Source organism: Mus pahari, chromosome 3 (assembly GCF_900095145.1).
Source record: "Mus pahari chromosome 3, PAHARI_EIJ_v1.1, whole genome shotgun sequence".
In the NCBI taxonomy this organism is placed as follows: domain Eukaryota; kingdom Metazoa; phylum Chordata; class Mammalia; order Rodentia; family Muridae; genus Mus; species Mus pahari.
The window spans coordinates 44,734,518-44,743,349 of NC_034592.1; the positions used below are offsets into that span (position 1 = coordinate 44,734,518).

The following is an 8,832-nucleotide window of genomic DNA, read 5'->3' on the forward strand; positions in this document are numbered from 1 at the left end:
TGTGTGTGTGTGTGTGTGTGTGTGTATACAAAACCTTTTCATATTGTCTTGTTTCATCTAGTAATGTGCTGTTAAGTCCCCCTGTATTTTTCCTACCCCAATAAAAATAGCTGTTCACTTTATCTCTAAATAAAATGTGTCTATCATCATTTATCTATCCATTCACTTGCTGAAGGTTACTCTACTCTCTTCGGTGTTTTCCAATTCTGAACCAAATTCCTCAAACATGTTCATGTGCAAGTGTGTGGAGTGCGTTATTTTCAACTGATTTAAAACACACCAACCAACAAGTTGCTGGATTTTATACTAAGACTATCTCTAGTTTAGCAAGAATCTGCCAGACTCCTCCAATGTAGCTGTTCTACTCTGAATTGCCACCAGTAGTCAATGAAGGTTTCTGTCACTCTAGTTCACTGCCTGAGGATGTTTTGGATCAGTGTTTGGGTACTGTACCACAGTGTGTGTGGGAGGGTGCAGTGTTTAAAGGCAATTGGGTGATATTGAGTGTTTTCCATTAATCTCTTGTTGGGGGATGTGTTTTTTCCTCCTCTTGAATACCAAATTCTCACTATTGAGTTCTATGGGTTCTCAGAATAGATTTCAACTTGTACCTGACTCCTCCTTTTTTATTTCGGGGACAGATTCTTACTATATAGCCCAGGCATAGCTCAAATCCTCCTGGTTCTGTCTACACATGCTGTAAGTATAGATGTGCACACCCATATTTACCTGCATCGTTGTTCTCTTGACAGTGTCTTATAAAACTCAGCTAGGTTCAATTTTACATCAGTCAACACCAGTTCATAAATGCACTTGGGCACATGAACTCCTGACACTAGGATTAAAATAATGGACAAATGAGAATGCCCAGAGCAAGACACCTTCTACAAAGCTTTCCAAAGGACGGGCCAATGGCTCTTCTGCTCTCAACTACCACCCCAAATCATGCCCTTCTCTTTACCAGTCAAGTCTAAAAGAAGACTGAGAAGGGGAAAAGAAAAAGGCAGCCTGGGCGGAGGCAGGAAGGAAGTGCTGCTCAAGTTTCCATCTGCTCCCAAGGGCAAACCTCTCACCGCTGAGCCAATAAGAAAAGCATTCTCAAACCTGCAAGAAAAAGAGCCAGTACTGGTTTCCATATATGCACCTAAAACAGCCTGGGCAATCCTCCTTCATATCTCTAAGGAAAGAAAAAGACACTGAGCTAATCACACGCTTGTATCCCAGACCGTGTACACACTACTATCTTCCACCGAAAAGGTTGTGTTTGATTCACAATTTTGGAGGGGATACCTTTAAATGGGCCGAGATTGAAACTTTCATAATACTGAGTTGTGTTGTGTTTCTGTTTACTATAGAAAGACAACGCCTCAAGGATCTGCCAAAGGAAAAGATAAACTTGGCAAAGTTTAAGTGATGGGAAGAGAAAATGTTACTTCCAATACCTGTGCTCCTGGCAAGTTGACTATATAATAAACTCATTAATAAAAGGAGAAACGTCATGAGCTGAAGAATCACAAGAAAAAATGGAATTAGTCCCTTAGCTACTAACATGACATTTAGACAACAAGATTAAGCAGAAACTCTAAATCAAAGATCAAGCTGTGAAGATTTGACAATGATGGGACTCAGAAAAGCAGATTCGCATGAGTGAAAACAGGTTATAGATGAGGAGAGCAATGGATTTAAATTTTGACTCTAATTTGAGGTAGAGAGGAATAGTATACATATGTATACATTAACATATATTACATATGTACATATTACTATATATTAACACACACATTCAAACGAGTACAATAATATGATTCATAGAGCAGCAAGGCTCTGGCAAACCCTAATGATATCTAATCCTAAGGCAGGGTTTGACATAAGGAAATGTGCTGCCCAGGACATCCATAGCTTTGTATCTAACAGGCAATGGGCCTGGGTTAGAAAGACATAGGGAGTAGGGACACAGGGTGGTTGAAGAACACCATCCAGATTTTCAAATGCTTTCAGAAATATTATAAACTTAAGAACACAGCATGGCATAATTGCATACACTTGTTTTTAACTGATGAAGTTAACTGAGGCAAACAGAAATGGCACTGTCTTGCTTATCAGTCACTGCAAACTATACACAGAGAGTCAAACCTAGATAGAATTTCTATTGTACTGCATTTTCATTATATTTTAGGATTCTCTAAAAATCATTTGGAGCAAATTAATGGTACATTAAAATTATTCATCTAAAATACTTAAATATTTTCTAGCTGTGTGATATCTCATAATTTATGGTAGAAACAGCCACAGCAGTACCTCCTAATGGGGTTACTCCTGCACTGTAAACCAGCACATGACAGGGGTTTAAAATCGTCGCCAGTGCAAAATCCCTTTTCTTTCTTCATTACATTCAATGATTTTGTAAAAATGAGAATATACTAATAACATCCAGAGATAAAATTAGACTGACATTGTGCTGTCTAAGAACTAAAAAAAAAATAAAAAAAAATTGTTTGTGGGGAAAGAAACTAAAAAACGTATAATTCAAACAAAATGCCTTAAAATAGCTAGCCAGTAGTTCAAGAACTATTCTGTCAGTGGGAAAACATAAGCTAAGATGTTGAATATTACCAAATATGCCAAGTTTCAGTAAATGGAGAGTGGAAAAGAAGACCAAATATTAGTCTTGAGTGATGAAGAACTGTGACAATATGACCCTTCACCCCACCATCCTTCAGGTTTTGCACATATAAGTTTCTTAATGTTCTTATCAGGTCATATAAGTTCCCCTAATTCCATTTTTGTCTTTAAGAAGAGAACATGAGAGGTATCAGTGTTGTTTGTTTTATTTCCAGAGCTGCAATTTGGAGAGAGTACATGGGTCCAGTTGCTTGGGAGCTGACCAGCTGACTCCATAGACCCTACCATGCAAGCATGTCTATAGTACTTAACTTGATCCCTGTACCCTTCTTGACTTTACACGTTTCTTTCCATGCATTGCTGCCATACGTGGTGAGTGGTAGGTGTGAGCAAATCACAGAATCAGATGCACTGTACTTTCTTCTCTTTTAGTGGTTCTCATAATGATCTTCCGAAGGAAAATCAATTGAACTATTGACTGACATGCCACTGTGGGATCAATTATAATTGTAATTACTGGTCCTGTCTTGGTCATTCACTATTACTCTTGGAGAAAAACCTATGTAGCAGTGAGGAGATGTGCCTCCTATCTAAATCATGGTTTGTAGTATATCTAACCCAGGGCAAGTGTGCTAAGCAAGCATGCCAACAGTGAGCTACATTCCCAGGGTTATCCTTATCCACTGTCCAGTGTAAGACCTAACAGCACATCGGCCTTTGACCCTCATGACCTAAGACCCAGTCCCCTAGTTATTGTTACCATCCTATCTATGACATTTTTCTGTCATACAGGGTACACCTGACATTCCTCCTCTAACATTGGATGGCTAGAGAACCTGTAAAACTTTCTTTCAAAGCAAGGCTGTCTAACTGAGTGTGTGGTGGATCATTCCCAGTTCTCTGGCAGCAGAAACAGAAGGATCAGCAAGGGCAGGCCTGCCTGTACTACAGAAGGGGAGTCTATCTCAGACAAAGGAAACTAAACTGAAGAGCCTGGGGAGACAGCTCAGTGTAGAAATTAATCATTTCGCAAGTATGAGGCCCTGAGTTCTGATCCCAATCATTATATAAGATCTAGGTGTGGCAAGGCAGGACTGTAGTCCTAGTGCCGAGCATAGACACAGGTGAATCCTGAGAGCTCACTGGCTCTAGGGCAGCCTATCCAAAATGGAAAGCTCTGGATTCAGTTCGAGACCCTGTCTCAAACATAATAAAGTGGAGAAGTCCTTGAGAAAGACATTCCCACATAAACCTTTTGCCTCCATGCGTTTCTATATATGTAAGCACATCCAGACACACATGTATGTGCATGTGTACAGAGAGAGAGACAGAGACAGAGACAGAGACAGAGAGAGACTGCAATGAAAAAGAGGCACATTTTTTCTAATGCCTGTATCCATTACAAAATATTCTCCGAGGTATAAACCCTCCAACTCAGACTTGAAGACTCAGAATTACTGGGACTGTGATCTCAGGCCTATGTTTATTTAAATGCTCTCCAGGAGCCTACATGCATCCAAGTATGAGATCCACTGCTGTGTCATTCTTTTAAGACACCAAAGAGTTCTTAACAAAGGCTCTCTGGACACAATGGTCTGACCCCTGGTGCTCTAACCCTAGAGTGTAAAGCAGACACAACAGGGTTTAAGAGAATACTTTGAGTCTGGCTCAAAGCTCATCTTTTTTGCTGGTGTCTTGATTATCATTTGTTCCTGCCTGAGTTCTGACCACCTCAGTCAGAAATTCACCAACTTGTTCTTCTAGCAGCCACAGGAGTGATGGTCTGTCAACTAAAATGTTTACTTATCTGTCCCTTGCAGATGATACAGAGATGAAAGGACAAGAAGAGTTGGTGTGCAATTTACACACACACACACACACACACACACACACACATGTACATGTACACAAATACACATAGAGTAAATTCCCACTAGTTGCCTTGTGCTGTTAAAATCATCAGAATGCCACGTTTGACTTCCTGTGTGCAGCAGTTTAAACGTGACTTTGTGTCCACTTTCTAGACCTGCCTCTTGTCTTTGCCCTCCTCCTTGCAATGATACTATACTCTCATGTTCATTGAACCTTTCTGACAATGGTAAAAATGCATCTACATGTCATAAGTTCAGCATTCCCCTGATGGAAAATAAATCTCCCAGCAAATACACTGACCTATGCTATTGTCTATATGTGTGTGTTCATATATATAAACAGATCTTCAAACAAAGTGTAGAAGTCCAAAAGTATTTAGAAAAGAAACCCCAAAGATCTAATCACTTTCCTCCCTAAACACACAAATGAAAGAAATCCAAGCAATAATTTATTTATTTTAATATACAATAGTGGGTTAAAAATGTGTTCCTTTTCTCCCCTCCCTCAAATCGGCTAGAATAATACATGGTTACAAATCGATACTCCCCTTTCCCCACTCAACTGCTCTCTAAGCCAGAGCAAATGAGGTCTTGTCTGCTCTAGTCATGGGAGTTCACAGCCCCCTGCAAGGCCACAAGACACTTACAGACAGGAAAGGAAACACAGTGTGTCCCTAGTTCATTCTAAGCACCTCATTTTACTTAAAGGATCTGCCACCTATTTCTTCCAAAATGGGGATTGAAAGTTACACATAGACAGAAATATATATATATATATTTCAATGCTTCATGTGTGAATCCACAGCCCTATCCAAAAGGGAAATTCATTCACTGGTGAACCAAGGGGAGAGGAAAGAAAGCGTTTTTTGTATTGGAGCCCCTCCCAAAGAGGTGTTTCCCTTATGGCTTGCTTTCATGTGGACTGTGAGCTTTTGGAGAGCCAAAAGCTGAGTGTTATCCTCTAACTACAAATTTTACTCTGCTTGGGTTTTTTTTTTCTTTCTTTCAGATATATAACGAATGTATCTGAGATAGAAGGAGGTTTCTGTCTATAATTTTTGTTTGAAAATCTAAAGACCTGCTTCTAGTTAACTTCCTAGCGTTCCGTTATAACCACGCATACCTGGGGTTTTCTTTGAAGCAGAGCAAGCATCATTTTTTGTGGTCTATCACTTTAACAAAATACCATGTTGGGTTTTGCCCACATGACATTCATTTTGAGTCCCTAGAAACAGTTTTGAGACAGCAAATGTGCCACATGGACAGCAGCTATGGTATAAATATGTATTATGGAAAATTTTCCACCCACACAGAAAACCTCACGGTGTGCGTTAGAAAACAAGTGACTTCGGTGCAGAAAATAGGCATTGTTGCTACCTTTAAAGCAAGTTCTTCCACGGGAGCCATTCTATTTATTTTCAGCCTGCTACTGTATTACTTTGAAAGCGTTATTGTGTGTGATTAGCTGAAAGTTAATCTGCTGTAACCTGCAAACTAAAAACTCTTCTTTGAATTCACTCGGGTGGACACCCATTCTCCACTGAAACCACAGCATGTGCTCTTCAGACCAGTGTTTGCCTGTTTATTCACCACATTCCTAAGCCTAATGACAGTGTGTTTGGAGATGATGACAAACAGGCTAGAAACCAGCCCAGCATAGGTTGATCGCACGTGGACTCGAACACTACCGTTTGCAATCATGAAACATGAAAAAGAAAAGTACAAGAAAAGAAATCATAACAGATATGTCTTACCTATCTAAGGGAAATCTGTCTTACGAGTACTTTATAACAGGACTATAGCCCAACACTAGTCAAACTATGTGTATAATCCCTTTAAAAGTCCATAAACATAACTTCGTCATATATTCCAGACTGTCTCTACACCTCTGTGCTCCCATTAGAATCGAGTGTGATGCTGCCTCTTCAAAGAGCGGATGCCCCATAGTTTCCTCCATGGCTGACCAGGTTCCTCAACCCCTTCTTGACATGAGATGCTCTAAGACGCATTAAAACAGACCCTATTGTTACTTTCCCAGACTTTCCCTGGAGTCCTTAAAGATATCTGTTCAAAGTTTATTCCGTTCCCAGCCCTTCCCTACCTGTGCTGAAGCAGGCTAGAGGAGGCAGAATCGACTGGACTAATGGCAGAGCCGAGCCTTGCACTGAGGGAGGGCACAGTCCTGGCAGCTGAAGGACAGAAGCTGGAAGAATTTATGTACCTTGGCAAGTATGCCACAGTGCCAACAAAAACAGTCTCTTTTTTCTAAGAAGTTCAAAGCACTTTGTAAACATTAACTCATGAGGCTAAGTAGTCATGAGGTAACTGTTACTTGAATACACCCTTAAGATAATGAAGGCAAGTCAAATCGTTAAAAAGGCCACTCTGTTGTTTTTTCCTTACTTCTTAGTATTTACTGAGCACCTACTGTGTGCAGAGTGCTGGAGGGAAATGGACCCCTGTGGGGCTTTCACATAACCCCTGGTTATTTTGCTTTTCTGAGTGAGTCACTTAGTACCAAGCGACAACTACTTATTACATTTATTTCCATTTTATTTTGGCCAAGTTGTTCAATGCAATATGCTCCATTCTTTAGAATGTTCCTAATGTGCTGAGCGCTGAGCAAGCACGAGAGAAAAAATATTTAAATTGCCTATAAATCTTATTATAGCTACAGAAATTGAGAACTATAAATTCAAAGTGCTTCCTTTCAAGAAGCAATAAACAAAGGTTTAGTATGGATACTCTTAGTTTCTTATAATGCTTGTGGAATTGCTATAGGAGACAATTAAGGTCACTGTTGCTGAACTGTTTATATAAATAATCTATATTTATATTGAACTAGTTGAGCCAACACGGCTGGTGAAGCCTGGCCTTTGTCCTTGGGACTTTCACAGAAGTTTTATCTTATAAAATGGCAAGCTAGATATAGAAAATGATTGAGACCATTTCTAAATCTTCCTCAGACAAAGAACTGCACATAGAGTACATGGTGATGTGAGAGAAGCAGAACAAAGGGGGGGGGGAGGTGGTTCCTTTTTAGGATACATGACTTTCTAATGAATCAAAAGGGATTCACCCTGCTGTCTTCTACTGCTCAACACAAGGCTAGGATTCTCTGGCGTTCAGGGAATCCGAAGCACAGCTACAGAGGCTCCTGCAAATCTCTGATAGAAACTTATACATATTTTAAAAGGCAAAAGAAAATATAATACCATGTACAACTGATCTTTCTCCCTGGTAAACACTTGCTGGACTGGATAACATACCAGGGAAGTAAAATATCAATCTGTCATTTTAAGACACACACAACACACACACTCACACACTCACAAAGAAAGAGAGAGATTGTTGACATAGAAACCATCATAATTCAAGTTGAAGTGACATACCAAAAAGATTTTGATCTTTTCTCCTTGGTAAACACTTGTTGTTGGCTGTATAACATACCAAGGAGTAAAATATCAATCTGTCATTTAGCACATGTGCACACACACACACACACACACACACACACACACACACACACTTTGTTAACATAGAAACCATTATTACTCAATTTCAATTGACATAGCAAAAAAGATTTTAAAAACACATTCTGGTCTGGCAGAGGAGATAAAGGAACTCTCCCACACTGTCGATGGGAGTGTAAATTGGTTCAGCTATTGTGGAAAACATTGTGGGACTTTCTCAGAATAGCCAAAAATAGTACTCTTGCATGACCCAGCAACTGCACTACTGGCTATAGCCCCAAAGAAAATAAGGAAATGAAATTGGCATGCCAAGGAGCCAAGAAATCGAAGCAGCCATGGTTGCCATCAACAGATGAATGAATAGACAATGTGCAGTGTGTACATACCGTGGAATGCTATTTGATAATAACAAGAACAAAGCTCTGTCATTTGCAAAAACACTGATGAAACTGGGGGACATTGTATTAGGGAAAATAAGCCAGAGATAAATGGTAAGTGTATTTTTCTAATATGTAAAAGCTCAAACTGATCTGAAAGAAGAAACAAAGAAAAAAGAAGAAAAAAAATTAAAAATACAAAAACATGGTGGATGCTAGAACCTAGAACTTGGAAGAAGCCTGGGACAAAGCCAGAGGTAAAGGGTTCAGGGGTTCAGTTGGACAGGAGGAGAAACTTCGAATGTTTGCTACCACAGCAGAGCAACCAGTTGATGATATCCAATTGCTTCATTCGAAATAGCTAATGGAAAGGATTCTGAATGGTACCCCACCCAAAGAAATAATACAGGAGTCTATGAGCATGTGAGTCATTCCAATCAGATCGTTAAGCATTGTAAAGGTACACTAAACTCCTACACTGCATCTCAC

The 8,832-nt window shown here is 39.7% G+C and overlaps 1 protein-coding gene across 2 annotated transcripts in view; it reads right to left on the reverse strand.

Moving 5' to 3' along the window:
* Positions 1-6,651, reverse strand: part of Cytip (cytohesin 1 interacting protein) — a 67,395-nt gene extending 60,744 nt beyond the window's left edge. Inside the window, exon 1 of one of the 2 annotated variants that reach the window (XM_021194903.2) lies at positions 6,595-6,651. The gene's annotated coding sequence lies outside the window, so the exon portion shown is untranslated. The remainder of the gene's footprint in view (positions 1-6,594) is intronic. The other variant, XM_029535798.1, reaches the window with a different exon arrangement.
* Positions 6,652-8,832: the final 2,181 nt, after the last annotated feature.